The 17,337-nt window shown below is 32.9% G+C and overlaps 1 protein-coding gene across 6 annotated transcripts in view; it reads right to left on the reverse strand.

Annotated features, from left to right (window-relative positions):
* The window catches only part of LOC105214123 (serine-rich adhesin for platelets), a 143,761-nt gene extending 131,021 nt beyond the window's left edge, over positions 1 to 12,740 (reverse strand). For 2 of the 6 annotated variants that reach the window (XM_054236003.1, XM_054236007.1), the window contains exon 1: positions 7,048 to 10,156. The gene's annotated coding sequence lies outside the window, so the exon portion shown is untranslated. Of the gene's footprint in view, positions 1 to 7,047; positions 10,157 to 12,336 lie in introns of those variants that run through there. The other 4 variants (XM_054236014.1, XM_054235999.1, XM_011187350.3 and 1 more) reach the window with 4 other exon arrangements.
* Positions 12,741 to 17,337: the final 4,597 nt, after the last annotated feature.

Consider the following 17,337-nt stretch of genomic DNA (forward strand, 5'->3'; position numbering starts at 1 on the left):
GCTGAAAAATTCAAAACAGTGACAGACTTAAAGTCTGTATGTCAGCATCAAAATTAGGTTATGTGAAAATTTAAAAGCGACCTCCCGTTTGCACCCTACTTAAACAAAAGACAGTCTCTCAGCAAACTTCAAGCTATAATGATTGATTTCAGATGCGTTTCGAGTTAAAAACAACAACATGAGTGCATGTTATCAAACGAATTGTTGACTTTTAAGTCTTGAAAATTATTCCATTCAATATATTTTTAATCTTTAATTGTGTAAGTTCATATGGAAAAGCAATAAAATATTTTATGGCGTGAGACTATAAACCTTTCTAAAACGCGAACACTGAATAAAATAAAAATATGTAAGTAATTTAAATTATGAATTGCTTAAGCTGTGACGAACAATAGTTAATATATAAAAAAAATATAATACAAAAATAAAAAAAAATATTTTTTTTCTAACATTAACTCTAATCTTTCTTCAATTAACTATAAACAGCAGCACATAAATAATAAAATTATAAACACATATACATTTCGGTATCTTTCCCAGAAATGTCTACATATTTCCAAATTTTCGCCGATAGCATGGTGAACGAGCGTGAAATGCCAGCCGTCAAAGCGCTTGGCAGTCATAAATTTAAATGCAATAACTATTGCGAAATATATACTTAACATACATACATATATAACAATTTTGAGCGCTCGGAAATGTTGTATATTTTGTTATATTAAATATTGCCGCGCGAGTAGCGCAAGTGATAACATAAGCAAGCGATGTTAATGAACTCTACAAGTCACTATAGAAAAAAGAAAAAAAAAATCATAAAAGATATATATACTATATCACACACACATGTATATGAAACATTTTCATATAAACCCCCCAGCCAACTATTTTGAATTTTACGCTCAACAAATTGCTTGCGAAATATAATATATTTCCAACGTCACGGCGCGCATTAAGAGCTGTCACTGTGACAATTTCGCCGGCATTACCTTACCACAGACAATTGAAAAACAAATTGAGGATATTGAGCTGTTTTAAACAAAAAAAAAATATTTATTTAAAAAATACTCAAATCCTATGTACCACTACTAAGTATGCAAGATTTATTTTTAAATATTTCTCAGTCATTTATTTTTGGATTGATGAGTTAATTTGGTTTGCAGGTACTTTCGAAAGTTTAAGAAACAAGTCGTAAAGAAAAAACACGAACAATTTCAGTCTTAGTTACGTTACGTCAGCAACAGCGCAGCGCGTAAGCAACTACGGCACTTCCCACTCTACGCGCCTACCACAGTGTGTTTCTGTCTCTATGCCGCACACATTCTTAGCACTCGTGTGTTGCACAATTCCTTGGCGCGTTCATTTGCCCGCCCTTACTGTCCATCAAACGCAAATCACTTACTCACTAAACGCATAATCATTAGTCGGACCACGTGATTGCCCGAATGTGGGCTGGCAAAATCAATAAAACGCACAAAAAACAATAACAACGCAAAGTGATCAACGAAAATTCCCCCAACATAGTATACTCTAATTAATTTGGTTTCTTTTTTCGCTGATTCGCTAATGATTTAGCTAAGCAAAAAAATCACTTCAACGCTTTGGCGCTCACGAATTTGTAAAGATCATAATTAATTGTTGGAATTTTTTAGGATTTGTCTGTTTTTCAATTTTTGTATGCACCGGCTTCGAACCCAGAAACATACTAGAGAGAGAGGTATTTAACTGCTTATCCAGCATGTATTTGAGAGTGTTTAATATAAAAGCTTTTAACTTGTAGGCATCTACTGATCCAAATTGTTCTAAAATATTGCACCAGATTGCTGAACATTTACTTAAATTAGGCACCCTTAGCATCGAAAGTTTTACATATCTAACTTTCGTGAAGGCTGTTACTTCACGACCACTTGATTCTTAAAATGAAACCATGGAGTATGAACGAGAGGTTTTTAGGTTTCCAGATTTCACAAGAAGTGAAAAGAGTTCTTTTAAATAGGTTTTATCTAGTTTAATTAGCGTAATGTTTCCTTAAACCCTGAAGAAGGTTTAATGGAATTCTGTAGATATTCACTGCGACCTTCACGTATCTCTTGAGCACCTCTCACGATAGTTTACAGTAGTGAAATTAATTACGAAAACTGGGGTTCGCGCTTATCACTTAGTTTCAGCCTTCCATAGATACCTGTTTTGACTAACCTTTTTGGGCCTACTCAATTTGTATGGCAAGTCACAGTTGAGCGCGTTAAAGAATCGAACGATTGATATGCAAACTTTGCCTTGCTATAAGTTCACTGTGGAGGTGAAAGCACAATTAGTTGAACGTGCCTCCCGGCATGATTATTCTTACGCTCAGTGAAATGTGACATTCATCGTGACGTCACTCACAGCGCACACGCTTGTCAACCTCCGCTAGAAACGTTATCACACTTGTTTAGAGCGTGTGAATGGGCGTGTAAATGCATTTGTATAAATAGAGCTGCAGCGCATTGTATTTGTAATATCGCAATTTCTGCATTTTGTGAAATTCCAGCATTAAAAGTGTGCGCCGACAAGTGACAAACATGCACTTAAATAGTGCAAAAAACTGCTGTCAATTGACTTGCGAACACGACAATGCTCACAAGCACCAAAGCAATAAGCGAACGTCTGTCCGCCTTTTAATTTGATCTGCTAGATATATGCTTGTCTATATGTCAGTTTGTATTCGCGTGCATGTAGCGTATTGTTACGCTTTCGTAAGCACTTTTGCATTACGTTGAAAACGTGCGCTGGTGTCTACGTGACTACCAACATCGAGCGCCAGAATGAACGTATAGTTAATTGGCGCAAAAAAAACATCGCAAAACAACAACAACAATAAAAAAAAACAACCTTTACAATTTGCAGAACAATATGCAAATATGCTGTGTATTACAGAAATGTATAAGTGTCTAGATGATATCCATATTTACATTCATTCATGGACGCCTGTTTGTGATTTCATTTATAACTGCTCCTCTGGGCATCGATAACATTTGCAGGTACAAGATAAAAGTGCGCAAATGATTGAGATTTACAAAGTTCATTCAAACTTTTTTTCGCCTTCTTTCTATAAAATTCAGACCTTACTCAACAGAAATAAAAAAAAACATTTTCCGCAACTATTAAGGCCAGCGTTAATTACACTAATTTAAATATAATTAAAATACATTTGAATCATCACAGTAAGCAGCGTTGCCAGATCTATACATTTTGTTAAAAAAAATAAAATTATATTTAATTTCGTATTGTTTTGATAGCAATTACGAAACGATTTCACCACAAAGCAATTATTTAAGGTTAAATCTGACGTCTTGTAATTTAATCCCTCTTTGATACTAGATTTAGTGGCTAATCCAATATAATACTGCTTCAAGTGTAGTATTAACCTAATAAAAAAAATCACAATTTTCTGTACTGTCATGCTTCTCAACTCTAGAAAACTGTAAATAAATTCAATAAATTCACGTGTAAAACTTGAGCATATTTATATAAATTTACAATTTTATTTGCGTTTACTAAGCCAACTATTAACCTTTGATTTATTATCAGACTGATATGTAGGCAATTTTTTTTTAATTATTATTTTTTATTTATATTTGATTCATGTCCACTTAGAAAGCGCAAAACTTCTTGTTGATACATGATTTAGCAAAGCGGTAGACTTTGATTTTAGAACATAATTTTCGAAACAAAATATTATGTTTGTATTTTTTTATTAGCCATCACCTTTAAACAACAACAATAGCTTAAATTAGTTTAAAAAAAAAATAAAATTTGTGACGAAAGCACACAACATCATACCAACAACTTTTTGGTACTAAGTTTACACAGTTAGCTAACCGTTAACTTCAACAACACTGCTTGACAACTACTAATGCCTGGCTATGAGGTAAACACACGTGGCTAGGCTGAAATGCTCTCATAAAAAATTTAATAGGCTCGACCGTCATTTCAAGTGTTTTCGCTGCGTATGTACTACATTCGTGGAAAGAAAGCTTTCCAGCTTCTGTGTGAAAATATTACATATGTATACATATATTATCTTATTTTAAATATTTTTTATTCAAATTTCGCCATATATCATAATTTATGTCGCGGCTTTTTTTTTTTTTTTGTATGTTTTCCAATTTTTTGTTTTGTTTTAGTGTATTAAATTCTTTCAAGAGTACAAATAAATACTCATATCTCTAACTATACGTTTGTATAAGTGTGTGTACGCATGCAAAAAAAATATATATTTTCCATCAACTAAAGATATGATTAGCAGTTATTGAGCCCGAAACTAGCGCACTCTTTGATATACAAATACGCATATTTGTATGTAGACCTTAACAATAAATACAAAATAACAAACTTAACTATTATACATATTTGACATGTGAAGTAGCTCGACAAATAAGCGATAATCGCTCTATTATGCGAGTATAGTGAGCGCAAATTCGCAAAACCAAAGTGAAGCAGAAATGGGGGGGATGACATACATACATACGTATAAAAAGCAAATATGCCAAGCAAATATTTACCAAAAATTGTTTTGTTATTGTTTTTGTTTGGAGTCAGGTGCCTATTTTACGCCTGCTACACACGTCAATTGCTAAGGCGCCGACGCTACACTTTGCTTGTTGCGCGGCATTAGATACTGGACGAAATTATGCGATAAGCATACTAAAAAAGCCACAAAATCACAAAAGATATACACACACATATACATATACATGTAACAGTATTAGACCGACATTTTTCGCATATACTCGTACATAGAAACATTTATATGCGCGCCTATATCCCGAGCTTTTGATTAATTTGCTGCAGCACTCGAGAAGAGTTAATTAGTTAAGAAAAAAGAATTTGATAATTGACTAATTATAGTGAAGAGCTGAAGAGCATGGGCAAAGTGTCTATAAACACAGCTTTAACACATTTACTATTGTTTTTTACTTTTTCCCACTATTTTTAAATTTTTTTTTTTGCCTACATTTTCGACTCATCTTCAGCTTATACTTCTTCCATATCCATTTTAAACTTTACTGTTTCCATGCAAAAATTAATTTTGCGTTTTTGTTTTGATTCCATTTGAATTTTTTTTTTTTGCGCCAACAGCTGTGCTACTGTTAGCGTATATTTTTGTATATTTTTATATGTATGAATGTATTTGTATGCCATATCAGGCAAAGCAGTCTAACAGTCAACCAACCAAGCCTTCAAGTCTCCAGACAAGCTACAAAGCCAACAAGCCATGCTACTATGTGTATAGTTGACGCGCGCGCTCAAGAATCTAAGTCACTCGGTAACTGTGCAAAAATATTGGATTTTCGCAAATTTCCGCTGCGCTCGCATACGTTTGTTTGTTTATTTGTATTGTTGTAATTTGAAATCTGTCTGCGTTTGTCACTTGTTTGTTTGTTTTAATTCACTGTTGTTGTTTTTGTTTTTGTCTATGTCTTTTGTATTATTGTTGTTGAGGTTATTGGCGTGTCGTGCCGGCAACGAGAGCGAAAGTCATTTTTGTTTGTTTGTATGTATGTAAATATACGCATACACACAAGCAGTTAAGTTCTTTGCTCGTATCAGACATTTTAAGTCCCACTATTGGCTTGAAGCAGTTTATCGCACTGAGCTTGGGACTATTAGCAAACTTAAATGCTTAAAGTGAGCATAATTGTTAGATTAAAGCTATTTTTTATACGTACATATATGATACGTTATCACGCGCTACAAGCCTTTATAAGCTTATCAACGCTCTGTGAGTGAGCTTTTTTTTTGTAATATTTTTATTCAATTTTAATATTTAGTTTTAGAGCATTATAATGGATTCTACATATCGACTAAAAGTATTTAAAATTGGTCTCTTATGGCCCAGGTGAGTTCCGAAAATTTATGTTTTTTTCTAAAGCTTTTAAGAACAATAGAGATGAAATAAAATTAAATAAATTTTTTCAAACATTTTTGGGTTGAGTAAGATATCAATTTCACTAACTGAACTTTTTAAGTAAAGAATACAACTACAATTCAATTCAGTAAAATTTTCATACATTTGTAAAACATTCCAGCAATCTGGTAAATTCGTCTTATTTTTCTTTCTATTCATCATTTCTTCTTTTATTATTATGATTATTATTTTCCCTTAATAAATAACTAAGCTTTTTTATTCATTCAAACCTTCGCATTGCGCTGCTAAATTTCCGCTTTTTTTCTGTTGCATAACTCCTGCACTAAATAGATAGCCGCACACACGCCGCTAGACACACGCACATACCGCTGTAAATATGTATGTGCATATCCGCAACTGCATGCCTACCTACTTAGACGCCTAACCAAATCTTAAATTATCAGCAACAATCTACTGTGAGCCTATTTGTAGGTGAGTTTGTGTGTAGACTCTATCTAAGTAAAGTCATGCAAGTTCTCGCCCGACTACAACTCCCCACTTGCCGGGCAAAGATAACAAAGCGTGACAGTACGAAAAAGAAAAAAAAATAAATTGAAATAAAAAAATAAAAAATAACAACAAAAACAAAAACAAAAGCCAAACACACATGAAAATTCGCTTAAATGTGAAAATTCATTCATACACCGATTTGCGCTCACTCACACACACACACACACACACAAACCGACTGTAAGCGCGCATATCTAGCGCATAGATATGTTTGTTTCTATATCTATGTATATCATGTATGTGCGTGTGTGTTATCGCACACACATTCGCATTATGTAATTGAGCAGGCAAAAGAGACAAATGAAAGTGAAATCTAACTAGAATATAAAATGTGACTTGGTAAAAAAACAACAACAACAAATTACATAAATAACAATTTGCTGCCACAAATGAGATAACGGGAGTAAGAGTGTAACAACAACAACAGCAAATAACTTATATGCGACTACATGCGTAACAATGTCACGCTTGTTGTTGTTGTTATTTGTATGTCTATCAAGCTAAATTGCGTAAATATACTAAATATATGGAAGTAAGAAGTAGAAAAAAACAATAACAACAAATTAGATATGGAAAATTTGTGCGCCTACCTTTTTCCCTTTACGCCGCTGCTGTCGGTTGCGCGTGGCAGGCTAAACGTTAGTTAATATTTCTTGAATTTGTTTTACACTTTTCCGGCCCACAGAAGCCACTTTTGCTTTTATACAAAACAATTTTGTATTTTCGAATTTGTTTGCCGAATATTTGCTGGCGACTCTCGGTGCCAAATGATTATACAATTGCACAAAACACTGCAGTGAGCAGACACTTGCGGGAAATCATTCGAATTTTCACATTTTCACAAAAACGCTTAACGCGTGACATTTTTGCTCGCAACTCGTCGGTTGCCTTTTCTTATTTTTACACACACAAACACAAACAAATTGCTAATATGAATTCCGCGTGTTGTTGTTGTTGTTGCTTGCACTTTGCTTTTTCCTTTGCCTCACGAGTTTCGAGCGCTTTCGTATTGATATAATGCAAATAACATATATGGATTTTTTACACAAACACTTTTTTGTTGTTGTTGTTGTTTTGGAATTTCTAAGTTAAAATTTTTGTATTCGGGACAAAATTTTCGAAATTCACTTTTGAACACTAATTTTCTTTTTTTGCACAGAAAATTTAGCGCCAATTACACACAAGCGTTGTGATTTGCGATTTTATGTTTCATAATATTTTTTTTTTTTATTTTTGGAAAATTTTTCGTATTTTTTTCGAAATTTTATAACGTCAGGCGTTTACGCGTTTCACATCTGCATTAAAAATTCTTCGCACACTTGAAACACTGCACACCTTAGCGTTTTTACTGGTTATAATAATTTTGACACATCCACTTTGGGGCGGCAGGGCGCGCTTGACCTGGACGCGCTGTCCAATTATCTGCGCTTCGTTCGCTTTTAAGCCGCGTGCGCGCGCGTTTGCCACTTGAGTCGCGTGTCTTGGCCGCTTAGGCGTTTGCCAGCGCGCGGAGCTGTTGAAAAGTAGGCTTTAACACCAACAAAAACAATAAAAGCGTATTCACTAAAGCACGCCTTGCACAAACACACACCAGTGCGAATTGCACTTTTAAAAGATTTTTCAATTAAAAAAAATAGATTAAACTTCGTAAACACCAGGCTTTAAACGCAAATATATTTCGATTATTTGTTTTTTTTTCAGTAATTTTCCGTTATAATTTCTGTTGAAAATTCGTTCGTTCTTCGTTAGCGCTTTGTATTGTATGAAACAATTGTCGTTTTGTTGTTGTTACTGTGCTGGCTTTTAATTTCGCTTTCGACTTTGACTTGTACAATTTCAATTTGACTTTGCCTGTGTCACTTGTCTGCCACTCGGATTCTTCGTCTGTCGCTGCTGCTGCTGGCACTGCTGCTGCTACTACTGTTCGTACCCCGTTTGTGAAACGCACCGTACCGCTTGGAACGCGTCGGCATACTAATGAATTATCAGACGGCAAGCTGCTCCGATGCGGCAAACCACAGACACACACGCAAACTCACACCCATACACACGCAGACGTTTCACGCTCCACGCTCAGCGCTTAGCATTAGCATTTGCTCCACATAAACACAACGTCGTCGTCGCACCACCACCACCACCAGCATCACCGCTCAGCGTCACCACTGCTCACACAATGCTTGGCAGTTTGGCAATTTAGTGGGTTGCTTGCTGGTGGTCTGTCTATGTGTGCGTGCGTGTATTTACGCACCACCTCACCGCTCGCGCACTCTCTAACTCGACGCGTCGTGACGCGTGCTTCGTTGCCGCTCGCCTTTTTTTCGGCTTCTTGGCTAATGCCCGAGCGCGCGCGTCCGCCGCATGCGTTGGGCTGGTGGATGGTTGGCTAGCCAGCCGGCTATGTTGGTCGGTCGGTCGTCGCTAGCTAGTGGGTTGTATGTAAGAGTTCGTCCGCCTGCTCGTTAAAGTGAATTTCGACTGTTTGCCGGTGAGTTGAGTTGAGTTGATTTCTGTAATGTGTTTTGGTTTTGCTGCTCGTTAGCTAAGTTTGTCGAGTGGGTCATTTGGGTGGGAGTGGGGTGAGGAGATGTATGCGCCGAATTTGTTGTAAAAGATGTTAATTTTTGTGGGCTGCTGTTGCTCGCGCGTATATATGTGTGTGTGTGTGTACACTAGTGGATTGTGTATGATGCGCGGCAATTGTTACACTTTTCAATTGTTTTTGCTTGTAGTTGCAATTTTATGCTCGAAGGGTGTGCGTACGTAAGTTTGTAAGCGCTAAACGTCGCCTAACTATGCAATTTGACGTCGCTGTCGCTGCCGCTGCCGTTTTTGGTCCGCTTATGCTAAAGTCGTTTTATTCGCCTTATTTTTTGTTGTTGTTATTGCTTTTATTTTATTTTATATTTTTTTATTTTATATTATTTTAAGCCGCAACAAAGCACAATAATATGAAGTACTCGCATTTGCCGGTTAACATACTCGTATATCTCAATAGAGGCCTATGTGTAGCTAACCCAGCAAGTGTCTTCACCTTTTACGCATTCGCTGCTTACTTATCCACCCGCTACTCAAGGCGTCGCTGTGCGCAGCTACATACATACATACATATGGACTAATTCTTCGACACCTTAGTGTGTGCGTGTAGATATGTAGATATGTAAATATGCTCGTAGATATGTGCATATGTGAATACGCGCCCAAATACAATGTTGTATGCAAATGTGTGTGCGTTTGGCTGTTGCTACTGTCGGATTTGACTAGAATGTAGTAATGTATCTTGTCAGCTTTTGTTTGTCTGTATTTCGTCACTTTGCTCTTTATTTAATTTAAAATTTTTATTTGTTAATTTGTTGTTGCTGCTACACTTCTTACGAATTGTATCATTTCACAGCGCGCACTGGCTTAGTTTCGTATGTTAAATTGAAAGCGTTTTTTGTTATTGTTGTTGTTGTTATGTTTTTTTCCTTTTTCTTGTTTCATTTTTGTACTTTTTGTTTTTGCTGCTGTTCTTGTTAGGTGCTAGCTTTTTCGTATACATACATACGTACTATATTCAGTACTTGAAGTCTTTAATCTTCAAATTCTTTACTTTGTTATGTCTGCAGTAAGCTTTTAAGTGTGGATATGTAATTCTTTGCTTTAGTGTATCTTATATTAGAATTTATATTTATTTTTAATGACACAGAAAACAAAATATTTTGGCAAAGTTAGTCAATTAAGTGTAATATTTGAATTTTTAGATACTAAAAATTGTCGATATGTGAAAATAATATTTTTAAAAATTTAATTGCTATTACAATTGCTACAATATGAAGAAAAAGTCGTTGAAGGAAGATTTTTTTAATTTTTAGTATTATTTTTAGTTATAATAAAAAAATATAATATTTGTAATGATTCAAATGCAAATTTGACTTCAAAAACTTTTTTTCAATTTCACATACTTTTTATTGTGTTTATTTCTTTAATTTTCTCTCTTTATATTTAATTATTAATTTCATATTATTTTTTTACTAAATTTACATTATTATTTTTAGTTTGGTTTATATTTAAACTTTTTATTTATATTTAAACAAATTATATTTTCGAAACCTTTTACAAACTTTGCACAAAAATCGACTAAGAATTGTTGTATTTTTATTAAGAAACTTTATTATTTTTTTTTTAATATTGAATTAATTTTAAATCCCTTCATTTGCAATATAAATTTGATTTAATTTTTTTTTTATATATCTTATTTTTGTGGCTATATTCACGAAATTTCCAATCCAAAATCAATTTGTTTCTTAGGAATGTAAATACTAAACTTAAACGAATTTTGGTAAAATATATAGTTTTTACAAAAAAAAAATTATTTAAAATATTTATATGTTTATACAAATAATAGTTTATGTTTGTTGTTTTCTGTTTAAATTTGTATTAATTTATTATTTATTAAATCTAGGAGTTTTGTATTAAATTGTTTCAACAAAACATTCTAATTTCATCCGAAAAAATTTTTTCAATTTTAATTTTTTAAAACCAACTCATTCAGTGCTGGGTTTAAAAAGAAACACAAATTGGACAATTTTTGTTATTTATTCTTCTTTCGAAAACAATTTTGTACTTAATAAAATGTTAACGAAAATTCAATTATTCCAACCAAAAGTCAATTTAAATCACATATATTTATTAATATAATAAATACTTTAATTTTTTTTTAATTTAACGAAAATATAATTTTTTTCTTAAATTTTTTTCTTAAAGAATTAAATATTTATTAATCTTTTATTTTTAGCAAATTGTTTGGTTTCAATTAATAAACAATTTTATTAAATATTTTTAATTAAATTAAATAAAATTTATTAAATATTTTTAATAAAATTTACTATTTATCTTTATTAATTTTATTTAAATTAATAAATCACATTTCCACCAAAAAAATTGTTGCCAAACAAAAATATAATATTTATTTATTTATTTAAAAAAAATATTTGTAAAGAATTTCAGTATGTTTTCACCAGCCATTAGTTTTATTATTATATTAGCATATTAATTATTCAAATATTGCCAGCAAATTAGCAACGCCGTTTAAATTTTTCTTTGATTTTATATTACTTAAATGAAATTGTAAAAAATTTTATTTTACAAAAAAATATTTTTTATGAAATATTGCAAAAAATAAAAATTATTTTAAAAATTAAATGTATTGGAATATTTATACATTTTTTTTTTTTAATTTTTATTTCACTTTAATTATATCATATCACATTTTCCAACACAATAGATTTTTCTTGAACATTCAAGTCGAAGTTATAATCCAAATAATTCTGATTCTGTTCCTTGGAACTGCAAATTTAATTTTATATATGATGATATATGATTTTTATTGATTTGCTCTTTTAAGATATTTTTTATTTCAGAATTTTTTTTTTTTTTGCATTTTTCAGAAAAAATATTTTCATAATATTAATAATAGTATTATTATTTTTTAATTTTTTTTGTTTTGTTTTTGTAGTACATAATTTATAATGAATTTATTTAGCACAATAATATTATTTTTTTGGTTTGACACAAATAATAATTAAAGCTTTGATTATAACCGCAAATTGTGTTAGCACAGAACAATTCTTCATTCTTAAATAGCAAATGGAAACACAACAGCCAAAAACTTGTAGCACTTTTTCAACATTTCATCAAATCAAATCCTTGGTTTTATTCACAACAGCCAAACACACTTATACGCTTGGTAAATAAATAAAAATTAAAAATATTGCCATTAATGCAATTCATTCAAATTTAAAATAACCGTCCAACTCTGTCGTTAGTTGAAACAAAGCTTTCTCGCAATGCAGCGCAGCATAACCGCATAATTCGCTGTAAGCAGCGTCAAAGCACTTTACCTCTTGGCCATAATTGGAAATTTCGCTTAAAACACATTTAAACGCTTGAAATCCGCAGAAATTCGTTACTATTGACTCGTTAAACGTTTTCACTTTTACACTTAAGTTCAGTACATAAATTCGATTGCTTTCATTTCACAAAATTATTCAACATTTCACTGTGTCTTCACGTATTTACTTATTTTACACAAAATTTACAAATTTTCACAATTTTATATTTAACACTGCTGTACGTAATCGCGTCAACGCAAGAATTCTATTGAATTCGTACACCGTTTGACTCGCGCATATCCGCTAAACGTTGTCATTCGAATGCGTGCTCTACAGCGACTGAACGGCTCCCCAATTTGATGCCGAAACGCAGCCGGTCACAGCGTCGGCAGCAGTGGCAACAACAGCGGCAGCAGCCGATGACACAGTGCACATGACCGGCTAGCAGACAACTGTCAACCAGGCGAATGCATTTCTGTGTGACGCATTCGTGCACTGTTAGTTTAACAGTGAGACGAATGCACTTAACAGTGCAGTGGAAATGCACTCACATCACCTTACATTGGTGCATGTAATTGTATTGGCATTCGTTACTCTGTTTGCAGTGGATGAATGTACTGGCTGTAAATTCTACGCTGCTCTGTTCAGCTGTGTGCTGCAGGAATGCAATTGTTTTACAGACGCTTAATTTGAATTGAATCAAGTTTTTTAAGAAGAAATTTTAGAAATTTTAATAAAAAATCTTTTTTCCACAAAAAAATCTTTATTTTTTTAAACTAAATTAAATTTTTCTTACTCTCTGTTTTCACTTGATCTTTAGCTTCACCACGCATCTAAATTTAATTTCTTTTGGTACTAAACTTTCATTAGTCATATGTAGTACAAATCAATCTGCGTTGTTGTTGTTGCCAGTTTTAGACAACCACTCATATACAAATTCCTCATCTACTCAGTATATAATAAATAGTTCAGCCATAAAATAATTCTAATATTTCTTAAAATAAAATGGGTAAAGTACTTATTATAGTATTTACATATATATATATTTGTGCTTGTATATAATTGAATTCAATTTAACAGTCGGCGTCTCATTGCCTCTGACGTTAATTGAAAGTATTGAAGCATTTGTGCAAATTTATAGTTGTACCTATCATTAAAAGCAACTTATTTGCACAGACATATATACCCACACATATGGACATGCATACATATATATATGTTTTATGGCTATACTAGAACTTATAAATATACAAGCAATAATTATTGTTTATTTTTTAATTTAAAATGTTTCTTGTATTTCTCTAAAAGTCAAATTGACGAAATTTATAAACAAGTGTTTTTCCACTTTTGTGTTTTATGCAATTTCCGTCCTTTGTTTCTATGTAAATATTAGTCAACAGGCTATTGCTGTGTACTTAGTAACTAACTAAAAAAACACCTCGCTTCATTTCGACTAAATATTGGCATAATTGAATTAGACACTTGAGAATAATTGTGTTGGTAGAAAGTATTTCGAATTATTGCAATCTCCTTATGGTCTCTTATAATATGATGAAAAAACATAAAATGGAGTGGTTATTGTTGTAGATAATGCACAGATACGATTTTTTTGAAAGTTTTAGTTGCAGAAGAATCGCAAAAAATTTAAATATAGCTTGAGATCGTTCCCAGAACATCGGCTTTAAGTTTACAGCTTCTTAAACAAAGTAAAATATAAAAAAATAACCGTTAACAAGTTTGAATCATAATGTGAGTTTATGATCTTAGAATATCGCATATGGCGTGGTAAAAAGTACTTCAACATAAGCCAAACTTGAATGCATAGCCCAAAAATTTTCCAGGAGACATGCTAAAAATCCTCTTGACTTCAATTTCACGACGGCATAGACGGCATTTCAATTTTATTTACAGTTATATTTAATTGAATAATAATTGTTTTAACTTACATTCCATATTTTACAAAATTTTATAAGTTAAATCAAATATCAATATTTATATAAAGTGTATTTTACTATAAATATATTATGTTTTCAAAAAATTTTAAATCTTTTTATTTTGTCAAATTCAACGCTTGACTTTCAATATCATGTTATTTCCGTTAGCGAATTTTAAAACCCATACATTAATCTGCATTTAATAGTTTGTGACTCATAAACAAAATTTGCATTTAAACAGAAGCAGAAAAAGTACCGGAACAACTGCAAGCGATTCTCAGAAAATAAAAAAATGTCGTAACACTTTTAAAAATTACAAAAAAAATACTTAAAATGTCGTCATAAACATTTAAATTTTCTATTCCGTATGTTACCAACACAACTTTAATCTGCAGCTCATGTTAATTAGCAGGCATTAACATTCTTTGTTTCTGTAAAAAACAATCTATTCAACATGCACTAACAGAAAGTGCGTACAAAATGCTGTTAACCATTGCAGCGCTGTAAATGTTAGCACTTAACAGTAAAAAAATGCACAACACTGACAGTTAATTATTTCAATGAACTCTATTCTGCTCACATTCACAGCGCACTGTTAAGCAACATGACTGCTTTCAAGTGTGGTGATGAGTAGAGAAGGGTTGCGCTCTCTGCAACACACTCGTCGCCTGGCATTGTACTGCAGTAGGCAATACTGTGGTGAATACACAACATTTCCGCTTCCGCATTTCGCACCACCAACACACAACAAATATAATATATATATATATGTACTCACCTAGTGTTGGTGAGAGCGCGTACACACCAGCTCTACAGCAGTGTGGTCTGTTAGGCTCACTCATTCAATGCATACGCATGTTTGTTTGGGTTGGTGTGCGTGCGTGTTATTTACATATGCGTTTGGTTTATTTTGAATTGGGCAGAAGACACAAAAAAATCTAAATACAAAAGCAAACAAGCAATTAGGCGCAGCCAACACACATACATATGTAGATATGTTTGTATGCGTTTGTACGCAGAATACTTTTTATTGCTAAAATAGAAAAAAAAACACGCCGAAGAGTTGATAAGCTAGGCGAACGCCTGCTGGCGTTGAGGAATTTACAGCGCCGCTAACAAGAAATTTAGCAATGATACGAAATTGTTGCGGCGCAACGCAACGGTAAATTTAAATACAGACAAACATAGATATGTTTTTAATGAATTTATAGGAATTGTACTAATTGCGCGATAGCTCGTAAACAAAATAATTGATTGTTTCGAATCAAATAAGATATTTCAACGCCTTCTCCATTAAGTGTGAACTAATCACATACATATGTGAGTATGTATGTATTTATATGCGAGCTTTTATTTAATTTTTTGTTTTGTTTTGCGAAATTGGTCATTGAACCCGCCGAGGCATTACGCACACAATATTATGCTCCTACATATACATATACAATATACAATATACAGACAACTTGCTTTGCGATCCGATAACACCTGTGTCAAGTGTTTGAATATTAGCATAATAATAACATGCCTTATCATTATGCACTAGTAATATAGTATGTATGTGTGTGTGTGTGGTTTAAATCGCAAAATCGCCGAACATACATACATACATATATATATATATATATAAAGCGTTTATTTGTGCGTCGGCTATCAAGCGGTGACTGCGTGTGACAAAATTGGGTCATATTTGTAGTTGTTTTATATGCGTATTGTTGTTGTTGTTTTAGACTTAAAACAGTAAACTGTTGTTTAACAGCATACAGGTGTTATGTGTTGGCATGTTATGATGACCTTGTCGATGTTAAAGTTCAAAGGCACATTGACCGTTAACGGTGTTGCCAACTAGTTTATATTACAATTTACCGTTAATAACATTTTTAGGTGATTTATAGAAAAATACAATTTTAGTATGAACTTCTCGTCTCGTACTAATACAAGAGTTAAAGCTTCTGAACTTTACCTGCTAGACGCGCCTACCGAACGTAACGGTTTTATATCTTTCAAGATCTAAAAAAGTGGTCGTACAACACGCAGTCCATTCTCACATTGAGCTTCAGAGCTTTTGAAAGAGCTTTCAAAGTCAGTAAGATTTGCGGTAGGAGTAACAGCCAAAAGAAAAAGCTGTAAATTGTAGATAAGTGGCGGAACCTTCCCCTCTCAAAGTTCTATGCGGAAATTCAGATTTTCCTAAAAGTTTTCTAAATCTAAATAAAATCTTTGATGACAATACATATTGGAAAAGCTTTCTAATACTTCAAGATGGAGCTTATCATCTATTTTCTTATGAGGATTACAACCAATACGAAATCAAGAGACGTAACCTAAGCTACTGAATTTAAGCGAACCGCAGTTCTCAGCTTTAGCTGACTTATAAACTAGCTCTGGAACTAGCACATTATCACCTGTCAACTTCTCCTCCGCCTTTAAATTTTGTTGTTGTTGTTGAAGCGTTAAGAGAAAACATTCGCCAAATAATTTAGAGCAATGATGCCGAGTTCAGAATCATTGGTATATACGTATAGGCACTGTGAAGTTTAGGCGATTCTTATGAGAATAGCTTAAGGTATGTTGGACTAAATATATGAAGCTAAAAGGAGGAGTACCTATCTAATTTAAAACCTAGGAGAGTATTTCCTTATTGGTCCTTGAGGAAGATTTGACTAATCTTGTTTAATCAGGGAGTCTTAAGTATTTTATTAGTTTATTAAAACGAAAAATAAATTGAAGTAGGTGAAATTGAGAGCCCCCAAAGGGAAATCCTTTATGTACTTGACATTTGCTGCTCGAGACGTGAGGATAAACTTTTTATACTCTCGCAACAAAAGTTGCTAAGAGACTATTATAGTTTTGTTCACATAACGGTTGTTTGTAAGTCATAAAACTAAACGAGTTAGATATAGGGTTATATATATCAAAATGATCAGGGTGACGAGACGAGTCAAAAATTTATATAAGTAAAATTTAGAATAAAGGATCGCACTAGGAAGGAGCATATTAGGACGTAACTTTTTTGGGAAAGTGGGCGTGGCCCCGCCCCCAAATCGGTTATTTGTATATATCTCGCAAACCAATAAAA

This window comes from Zeugodacus cucurbitae, chromosome 2 (genome assembly GCF_028554725.1).
Source record: "Zeugodacus cucurbitae isolate PBARC_wt_2022May chromosome 2, idZeuCucr1.2, whole genome shotgun sequence".
In the NCBI taxonomy this organism is placed as follows: Eukaryota; Metazoa; Arthropoda; class Insecta; order Diptera; family Tephritidae; genus Zeugodacus; species Zeugodacus cucurbitae.